Consider the following 8154-nt stretch of genomic DNA (forward strand, 5'->3'; position numbering starts at 1 on the left):
GAACATTTGGGAAGGATAAAAACTGCAGCAATTATTCACAGCTGCCGTACTCTTCAAGCTCTCTAGTGAAATCACAGCCAATAGACTACAATAGATTGGGAGATGTTCATGCCTTTCTCAATTCAAGACAAAAGTTAAATGAAATTCCTTGCATGAGCAGAATGCCACGATTCAGAAGCTAGTACAAGGCTGGACTACATATCCGTGAGCTTTTTCAAGGATACAGAATCGAAATTGGTTACCGGGGAGCTACTAACATTACACAGGAGCGCTAGCTTTAGTATAAATACGTTAAAAAGTAGCACAGCGGAATAAGTTGGATGTGGAGCCATAGTAACCATGTTGTTGTTTCTGTATCTGACTTGGAAAGGCAACAACATACTTGTCTCTGGTGAAAGGGGATCTATTCTATATAGAATGCAACACATGCTTTATATATATATATATATATATATATATATATATATATATATATATATATATATATATATATAAATATTAAATTCGATTAGAGGTTGTGTTAACCTCATGAAGGGATGGTTTCATCCAATGAAATACTGGTTCAATGCCTAGTATTTTGGAGAATTAATTTCCTTAAAATAATAGGTAAACATATAAAAAACATGGTTTATATTCATATAAAAGAAAATGGAAATTAGGAAGTTAATAATTGTTTATTATTAACAACAAATTAATCATCGTCCCTTACAGCTGTTTCAATTAATACTCGGTAAATATTAAGTAAATACTATAAAACATCCAAGGTATCTTTTTTCCCCTCTGAAGATATTATGCTCAGGTCATATAAATTTAATATTTAATGAGTGTTAATTGAAACAGCTGTAAGGGATGATGATCGAGTTGCTGTTAATAATAAACAACTATTAACTTCCCCATCTCTATTTTCTTTTTCTTTTATGTGTGTGTGTGTATGTATATATATATATATATATATATATATATATATAAATCATCATCATCATATGTATTAAGAAAAAGGAGGCAGTCAAAATTTTGGATAATTCTTTATTAATGCTTTCATTCATTTAACTGAATCAAAATAAATATATTTTGGTTCAATTCTTCTTGAGTTCAGTTAAATGAACAAAAGTGCTAATAAAGAATTATCTAAAATTCTGACTGTCCCCTTTTCGATAATATACAATACCTGTACACCACTTCAAACACTATACATACATAAACACACACATATATATGATGACTTGCAAGACACCTGCTCCTCCATTCTATACCCCACTCAGTTGAGGGGGGTGTTGTGGGTACTTGCTGACCTCACTGGTACTGGGGCCATGCAAAGAGTACTCACTACACTCTGTACAGAGGTTGGTATTAGGAAGTGCATCCAGCCATAGAAACCTTACCAAAGCAGACACCAAAACTGATGCAGCCCTGAGGCTCATCTGTTCTTGTTGAACCGTCCAACCCATGCCAGCACAGAAAAGGGGATGTTAAAGGATGATGATGGAAATTACTTGCATATTTCTTGATAAGTTCCAATAGATTTGAATGTCAAAATGAAAATTGTTTCAGCACAGGAGAAAAAAACAGTCCATTACAACAAATGTATGCCCCTAACACACTATTCGTTAATTCTGAAACAAGAGATCCTGAGACACCTGGTGTTTCAACATCAGTGTGTCTCATCAGCCAAAGGGATCCGAGACTAATGAGTTTAAAGCTCTTGTATGTAACTTCAGCAAACAAACTGTTCACTGATGTGTGCAGATATCTACCAACTGGTACTAAATTATCATAAGCATATAAATGTGTGTGTGTATGAAAATATATATATATATATGTATATAAAAGCACCTTTAGAGCATTGTCGATGCCAGTGGCATGTAAAAAACACCATTCAAGCGTGAGCGTTGCCAGTGCCACTTGACTGGCCCTCATGCTGGTGGCATGTAAAAAGCACCACTACACTGTCGGAGTGGTTGGCGTTAGGAAAGGCATCCAGCTGTAGAAACTTTGCCAGATCAGATTGGAGCCTGGTGTAGCCTTCTGGCTTGCCAGCCCTCGGTCAAACCGTCCAACCCATGCCAGCATGGAAAGTGGACATTAAATGATGATATATATATATATGCATATATACACATGTATGCATATGTATACATGCTCATACATGTGCATGTGTGGCTGTGAGGTAAGAAGTTTGCTTCCCAAACAACATGGTTCCAGGTTCACTCCCACTTCAGCAAATATCTTTTACTATAGCACTGGGCTGACCTTGTGAGTGGATCAGGGGGAAGGATGTGTGTGTGTGTGTGTGTGTGTGTGTGTGTGTGTGTGTGTTCCTGGTCTTCCTGCCTTGACATCATGAGATTGTTATAAATGAGTGTCACTGTAATACAAGCAGTTCCCTTCATTATAAAACTTCTGTAAAAACAGGTAAGGGTTGGCAACTGGAAGAGCATCTAGCCATTGAAAATCCACCTGACCAACATGGATGTTAAAATGACGATGATGTGTGTGTGTATGTATGTAACCAATGACTGGCATAGTAGTATCATTGTAAACGGTTACAAGGCAATGCCTTAGAGAGAAGAGATTCTGAGCAAATCAAACTACTGGATCAGTAGGCAACAATCATGCTCAAATGGTGCTTTTCACGTGTCACCAGCATGGGAGCCAATCCGCGGCCCTGGCAACGATCACACTCGGATGTGCTTTTAACGTTCCACTGGCACAAGTGCCAATCAGGCGGTACTGTCATTGGTCATGTCAGCGATTTTGATTTGTTTACATTTGCCTCAATAGATCTTTGCAAGCAAAGTTCATTGTCCAATGAATAAAGGGTACTCATAAATGGGGATGATTGGTAATATTAAGTTCTGAAGAAGGCCTGCAAAAATTGGTGAAATTAAGCTTTGGAAGCACAATGTGTGTGTGTGTGTGTGTGTGTGCACGCACAGCTGATCTCCTTGTCCAATTCCTACCCCAAGGGACCTCACCACTTATCTTTCCAACTGCAGTGTTTCTTTGATTCCATTTATTTTCCTCATTGCCTGGAACCATTTCACTTGATATCCATCCATTACCCTTGTACTATCCTCTCCACCCACATTTTCACATTGATCCCCCCCCCTTCCCACCAAACTATTTCTCCTTCTCCACCAATATATGTCTCACTTTCCCCATGCATTACGCCTGCCTCTTTCCACAAACACTGGCAAGCTACCCAACCATACATCTCTCTCTCACAACTCCCACCTCGTTAACTTCACCCACCCTTTCTTCTAAAATGTTAGTCACCATGTAGCTCCTTTACAGCAAGAAGCCTATTCTGCCTGGCCCCTCATCTTCTAGTGAAAAGCCACTTATCTTGGGACTTGTAGTCCTGCAAGCTGCAGGGTGACTTCACTTGTGCAGCTGGCATGAAAAACAGTCATCCAAGCTGTAAAGCAGTGTCTTCATTCCCAATCTTTTGTGAAAACATGTCCAACCACAAGGAAATATTACCTTGCTTGGAAACAGGTGAGGGTTGGCGACCAGAAACGAATCCAACTGATGAAAATTGCCCTCAACGAACTCCATCTGGTTCATGCAAGCATGGTAAAGTTGACGTTAAAACGATTTTATACATACGTGTCTGTGTGTGTAGCGTTTGAAGTGATGTATATATATACATACATACACATACGTGTGTGTGTGTGTGTGTGTGTGTGTGTGTGTGTGTGTGTGTGTGTGTGTGTGTGTGTGTGTGTGTGTGTGTGTGTGTGTAAACTTTCGAGGGAACGTGAAATAATCTGTTTTTTGAACAGTGGAAACTCGAAGCACATAAAGCTACAAATAATAACATGTACATATTGGGTTGAAAAACTCTTTTCGATAAAAAAAAAAAAAGAGTCAAGTCAAAAGCTGATCGTGGAACACGAACCCACATCCCCTTTGACTTAATGGTTTTTTCAATCCAATATTTACTCGCTATTATTTGTAGTTTTATATAATCTTCGATCATTGACGTAAATATAGCAACCAAATCTCCCTCAAAGAACACTATTCCCAACATATAACTTTAAACAATGCCACACTTTGAATGGCAACTCTACGACTGCAATGGACAGAGCACAACAACAACAACAACAACGCTAACGTCAAAGAATGTCATTTTAACCGCCACAACAACGCAAACACTTAAATTCATTGCAACAAATATTAAGACGTTGGTTCGATCTGCAAGAAATAACAACCAAATTCTCCTCAAACACACTTAATACTAATAAAAGTTAAAAAAAAAAAAGGAAAGAAAGGCAATGCAGTCCTAGATAAACAAAACGACGAGGTAGTTCACGGATGGAACGTCTTTGTACATAGGTGTGCGCAATCGGTGCTGACCTGTGGCTAAACAATAAGATTATAACAGATATGAGAGAAGTAAAAATTTAAATGTCATTAAAAAAATGAGCAACACACAATGTGAAATCATTGATAGCAGCATGTCCCACAACAAGGATGGGTTCGAACTTCACTGAATATCGAATGTTCCGTGTCACAAGATCAATTAAAGTGGGCAATAGCGAGGGTTAATCGAATAGCAAATCATGATTTTTTTATATTGACAAATTAATAGCCATATGTTACGGGTGAAGAAGAATATATATATTTTTATTTTTTGACTATGTCCAAAGGCTTTAATGTTTGAAGCGAGAAAAAATGTGATGTTGTGACATCCATACCTTTACTCGAAAGAATTAAGATAAATGAAGTGAATCTGCTTCGACTAGAAACTGAAACCTGTAGTTTTATTCACCCTGTCTGTATACAGGTAGGGAGCTTACCTGTTGCTCTACTGCATTAATCATGTCATCTTAATATATACACACACACACGCCCAGAAAAAAAAAATGCTGTTCATGTATTATTCATCCGAGGTTCTCGAGTGACAACCAAATTATTAGAAAAGGTATCCATCAATGGTGATTAACTTGTTGTTCAGGTTTTGCTTGGTTCTGTGTAATAATGGCAACCGGGTGCGCAACCTTCAGCACTTAATATTTTATGGAAATTAAAAGCACAACACCAAAAACAGTAGCATACGCCCGAGTTTCTTACATAGTTATAAGGTTTCTGTCTGGCTTTATAGGAACGTGTGAAACTATTTCAGGTCCCTGCCTGTTTCCGAAATCGGATTCACAGACGACACTGCCCACTACCAGCTTATTAGTCATTCTGTACTCGACATGTTACATTGAACAGAGCAACAACCATTAAGAACACGAGTTAGCAAATTCCTGGGAAACGGCAAAAATAAGGTTTCATATTACAAGGTGAAGGAAAAATGAATAGTGTAGGCATTACTGACGTTCTTAAAAGTCAACCCCAACCTGGAATCGAAACAGAGTCTGCGACTCTGAGTTAAAACCCATACGATTCCAGCAATGCAAAAGCTTAAAAATCAAAACATACGCTGGTTTCCATCGACTCCAAAGTCAATGATGTTTACATATTCACCATTTACAATATAGGAAGGAATACAAAAGACGGAAATGACAAATAAAAAGGAAGAGAAGATTAAGTTAATGTCACTTTCTCACATCTCATGTACTTATCACCATGTTTTGGGGCTGTCCAAGTTGTTGGAGCCGGTTTATAGAGAGGAAAGCCCCGTCTCCCGGCAACAGATTAACTGAAATGAGCTTTTATAACGATGATGGTGCTTCTGTAGAATTGACACAGCGTTTATTGTTATTTTATTATTCTGTTGTCTTTGTCTGGTTTTGTTTCTCATTGCTTAACAAAGGTGTGGACGGACACACACACACACGTGTCTATTATTAGCGATGGAAGCAGCAAGAGTTCGAAATTAGTTATCTGTATACATACTTAGAGCGTGGATACTATTCAAAGCTTTCCAAACTGCGGTATTCATCTTGAGAAAGCATCTTATGGACGTGTGTGTGTGTCGTGATATGTATATATATATACATATATATAGGGAAAAGTTTCGTTATATATAAACACTCGATACTCTGGTAGAGATTAATAACATTTCTATTTTGGTCGAATCAGTCGTCTGTATGAGCGTGTAAACTCCATCATTACTATAATCAGAACATGCCTGAAGACCGACCCTGTGTACCTACAGACGAAACTCAGGGTAGCAAGATACACAGTCAGTCAGTCAGTCACTCTCTCTCTCTCATATATATATATATATATATATACACACACACACACACACACACATATACAATTCGAAATTATTAAGATTTTTATGAGTCACTCACTACTCAAAGTTTCTCCAGCGACTTTAAACAACACAGGTTCAGCTTTCAATAAATATCCCACTCATCCCAAAGTATTGAGTACAACCATTCGATTAGTTACCATTTGACACCTCTGTGACTACCATCCAATCTAAAATACGAGTCCACTTTGTTGAGTCATCTCTCTACAAGATGCGAGTTTAAGAGTCAATTAAGAAAGGACCACAAATGTATGTAGACATGACACAGTAACTGTTGTATATTACTGTATAAAATAACAGGGACGTGAAATATAATCCCACTAACACCTTTAATGTATATATGAAGCCTTGTCTCTATGCAAGAAACTTAGTTTTAAATATATTTCTGTTATAACAATTACCATGAATAGGCAACACATGGACGAGAGACTGCATTGTGTGTTAAGAAATATTTGAATTTAGAAGAAAATAGGATATATTTGAATATATATATTAGTTATTGTATGGGGTGGAATTTGAATATAAGGAAAGGAGAAAAAAACGCTTGTGGAGAAAAAAAAATTAAAAGGAAAAACTGTTGAGGAGAAAAAACGAAAGAGATTATTTATACTTTATAACTGCAGTAACCGTTTCCCTGCGTATATGTTTATACACACACACACACGTGTGTGTGTGTATATATATATATACTTATAAAAATATATTGTATAACAGACCTGTGTGTGTGTGTGTATACACACGTATATATATATATATATACATATATATATATATATATACTTCGTTTTCATGTTTATATATATATATCCCTATGTACATACGTGCATGTATGCGTATATATATCCATGTACATATGTAATGTGTGTATATAACGGTATGAACATATATTCCAAAACAAAAAAAAAACAAAAAACGAAAGGAAAATTACTGCTAAACAGATTAATAGTACACAAGTTGTTATGAAGATTAGCAACAATAACAATGACATTAAACAACACAATTAAGAAACAATTTAGTATTTCAAAGATAAAAACCATCTGTTTTTGGTCTTCCTATTAAGAAAACCGAATGAAAAATCGTAATACAAACCTAATTAGTTGTGTCTATTTTACAAAATGTTTATAAATACATGTATATATTCCCCTTTTCACTGTTTTTCACACAGGTCTATATATATAAAATATTAGATGTACATATATGTTCTTTGTGTATGTCTAAACATTTTGTAGTAATCTTCACACACACAACTCTCTTAACACTAACGCTCTCTCTCTCTCCTTCTCTATAAATATTTCAATTAATCTTCCTTTCTCACTCTCTCTCTCTGTTTCAATTCCCTCTCTCTATCTCTCACTTCCTTTACACACACACTCACTCTCTATCTCTCACTTCCTTTACACACACACTCTCTCTCTCTCTGTTATTTTATATATATATATATATCACAATTCCCTCACACTCTTTCTCTCTCAGATAGATGTGTATATCTCAATTCTCACCCCCTCTCTCACTCTTTATATATATTTCTATTTCCGTACATTTTCACTCTGCGAATATCTCTTTAATGCCTCACACTCTCCCTCTCTCATTCTATCTATATTTTAATTCTCTCTCACTCACTTCCCCTTATTCTATGTATATTTCAATTCCCTCACACTCTTTCATTGCTTCACCCATCCCCTCTCGTTCATACATATACACACCATTTCTCTCTCCCCCTCTCGTTCATTTATTTCCATACCATTTCTCTCTCCCCCTCTCGTTCATTTATTTCCATACCATTTCTCTCTCCCCCTCTCTCTCTATCTATCTACCTATCTTTTATTTATCGGTATTGCTCAATCCAGCCTCATTTTCAAGGAACAGGAATGGATTAGTCACCACTGTATTTCTCTTTCTCTCTCTCTCTTCGCCTCTTACTCTTTACCTCTCACTCCCCCCAC

At 36.7% G+C, this 8154-nt stretch overlaps 1 protein-coding gene across 5 annotated transcripts in view; it reads right to left on the reverse strand.

Annotated features, from left to right (window-relative positions):
- The window catches only part of LOC106884249 (dyslexia-associated protein KIAA0319-like protein), a 94010-nt gene extending 86539 nt beyond the window's left edge, over positions 1-7471 (reverse strand). For 2 of the 5 annotated variants that reach the window (XM_089351735.1, XM_089351732.1), the window contains exon 1: positions 7301-7471. The gene's annotated coding sequence lies outside the window, so the exon portion shown is untranslated. Of the gene's footprint in view, positions 1-4802; positions 5158-5558; positions 5689-5847; positions 6166-7300 lie in introns of those variants that run through there. The other 3 variants (XM_089351734.1, XM_089351736.1, XM_089351733.1) reach the window with 3 other exon arrangements.
- Between the last annotated feature and the right edge of the window lie 683 nt (positions 7472-8154).

Source organism: Octopus bimaculoides, chromosome 4, assembly GCF_046866305.1.
Source record: "Octopus bimaculoides isolate indiv1 chromosome 4, ASM4686630v1, whole genome shotgun sequence".
NCBI lineage: Eukaryota > Metazoa > Mollusca > Cephalopoda > Octopoda > Octopodidae > Octopus > Octopus bimaculoides.